Below are 2,699 nucleotides of genomic sequence, written 5' to 3' on the forward strand. Positions count from 1 at the left end.
TATGGGCCTAGACACCCACATTGCCATGCGATCATTATGAAGGAATTATATATATGGTCATAGAGCATTGACCATGCCAATTTGCTGACCTGCATCCAATCTTCATTAGCCACAAGCCCACCTAACTCACCTGAATCCTCTTGTTTAATCAACCAACCTCACAGTATTTCAAAGGCATCCGTCTTCACACTGTTACCCAACAAACAGTTGTACTGAGGTTGGAACCTAAATAATTTTCAAATTGTTTCTGAACATAACTTTTTTTCCCGTTCTGACCAGCAAAATAAAGTTTGAACCCCAAAAAGTACTGGTTTATAGCGTTCCTTTTTATATATATATATATTTACATTTAGCTCAACATTAAATGACTTCAATCAGTGCGACTAGAGCAATTAGGGAAGTGCCTTGCTGTGGTTCTGACTTGCTACAGGCTGTCGGGCAAGAACCCCTCCCCCCAAACACAGCTCGCTAAAAAAAAGAAACCACAGTTATCAGCTCTGCACACAATATACATAACTCAACCACACCGAACGTGTTGCTTATAACGCAGGAGAGCTTTAAGCTTCAGACCACACGTCTTAATCCACAGCAGGATTTCCATATATGGACTTTGTCTTCCGTATGGTAATGCCCCAAGAGCAGGAACTCCATATATGGGCGCACTCATATCAAAGTAGTAATCTTGTGGTTTCTATAAAAGAAAGGAGACAAACATGCATATAAACACTGGAAATACAAGCTACACAGTCATGCCTATATTAGGGATTGGCAACTCCAGTCCTCGGTGGACCGGAGTGATGTCACATACTTTCCCCCATCCCAAGCAAACACTGATTAAAAAGCTTATTAAACAAACTGCGGTCTAAACTGAAGATCATGATTAGTTGATTATTGGAGTCAGGTGTGATGGATTTAACGTCTGTCTCTGCCAAACCAGCTACAGAGAGATCTATCGGATCCTAGGAGGCGCCGTTACTTGATTACTAGCCAAGGCCTTAAATCAAAGTGTGCATGCTCGACAAACCAGGCCTTCGAGAATTTTCCAGAACTTAACAATAAGACACTTTCTTGCAGAAAATTCAACATTCACATAACACTTGTGATTGTAGCTACAATCATGGCAACAGTGACTTGCAATTCTGTAATTAGACAACTTGCATGAGCTAGCAACAGGTAAACAATGCTACCAGCTGACGACAGTACAAAAAGTTAGATGTAACAAGATAACTATCTCCAGCAAAGTTTCATTTACCAAGCAGTTATTATTGTCAATGACAGTCAATATCACAACTGTCATCTGTTAGCTCAATGGCTGAGGTTGGTGACTCACCACTGCTGAAGGCAATGGCTTGCATGGTGGAGCAGTTGGGGACCCATAAGGCCAAGGCTGCCTCGGGGATCTAGAGGCAGGGCCTGGCTGGTCCCCAGAGACGAGGGTCAGGTGGTCCCACAGGTGCAAGGGCCGGAGGGTCTTCCAGTGCAGGGAGGCAAGATGGCCCTCCAGAACTGGAGAGAGCAGGCCACCCGGGTACAGGGAAACGTGGGTCCCCCAGGAGGGGGCTGAGGGCCTAGCATGTGGCAGGAAACTCAGCAGTATGTCCCCTGAACTGTCAGGCCCTAAAACTTTAGGATTGCAAGCCAGGTATGGTGGGAGGCTGCAAATCCTATCTAAGCGGGAACTTTGTAGCTAGTTTCTTAGTATGAAGGCGACTGGGTGCGAATGAGGCTGGGTATTGGTGCGAACTGGCTGGAGCAGGGACTGCACCACCTAAAGGAATAGATAACTCAGGTTTAGTAAGACGGGAAACCAGGGCCTAAAAACTAGGGCAGGACGATTTGGCCGAAAGCAATGAGGGAGCTACTGCTTGCTGTCTCAGCTCTAGTTGGCCCCTCAGTCCTACTGTTCAGCCAGGCTATAGGTTTCTTCCCACTAGGTCTGGCAGCCTCTGCCTCAGTTGGCCCGCAACCCCCAGCCAGCAGCAGTCAGCTCCTCAGTGCTTCTCGCCAAATCTCCTGCACTAGTTTTAGGCCCTGGTTTCCGCCCGTCTTACTAAACCTGAGTTATCTATTCCTTTAGGTTGCAGTTCCCTGCTCCTTAGCCAGTTCGCAATAGCCGACAGCCTCCTTCGGCACCCAGTCGCCTATACTCAGACTAGGCTACAAGTCCCTGCTTAGATAGGTTTTGCAGCTCCCACCATACCTGGCTTGCAATCCTCAGTTTTAGGGCCTGACAGTTAGGGGACATACTGCTGAGTTTCCCTGCCCTGCAGGTCCTCAGCCCCCTGACCTGGGGGACCAACGTTCCCTGCCCCGGGTGGCCTGTCTCTCCAGTTCTGGAGGGCCACTTGCCTCCTGCACTGGAAGACCTCCGGCCTTGCACCTGTGGGCCACCTGCCTCGGTCTCTAGGGGACCAGCCGGCCCCTGCTCTAGATCCCCCGAGGGTAGCCTTGCTAATGGGTCCCAACTGCTCCACCATGCAAGCATTGCCTTCAGCGTGGTGAGTCACCAACCTCAGCCATTGAGCTAACAATGAAGTTGTGATATTGACTGTCATTGACAATAATAACTGCTTGTTTTGTAATGAAAACTTTGCGGAGATAAGTTATCTTGTTAACATCTAACTTATTTGTACTGTCGTTCAGCTGGGTACATTGTTTAACCCCCTGTTTGGCTAGCTATGCAAGTTGTCTATTAACAG

This window comes from Salvelinus sp. IW2-2015, linkage group LG26, assembly GCF_002910315.2.
Source record: "Salvelinus sp. IW2-2015 linkage group LG26, ASM291031v2, whole genome shotgun sequence".
NCBI classification, from domain to species: Eukaryota; Metazoa; Chordata; class Actinopteri; order Salmoniformes; family Salmonidae; genus Salvelinus; species Salvelinus sp. IW2-2015.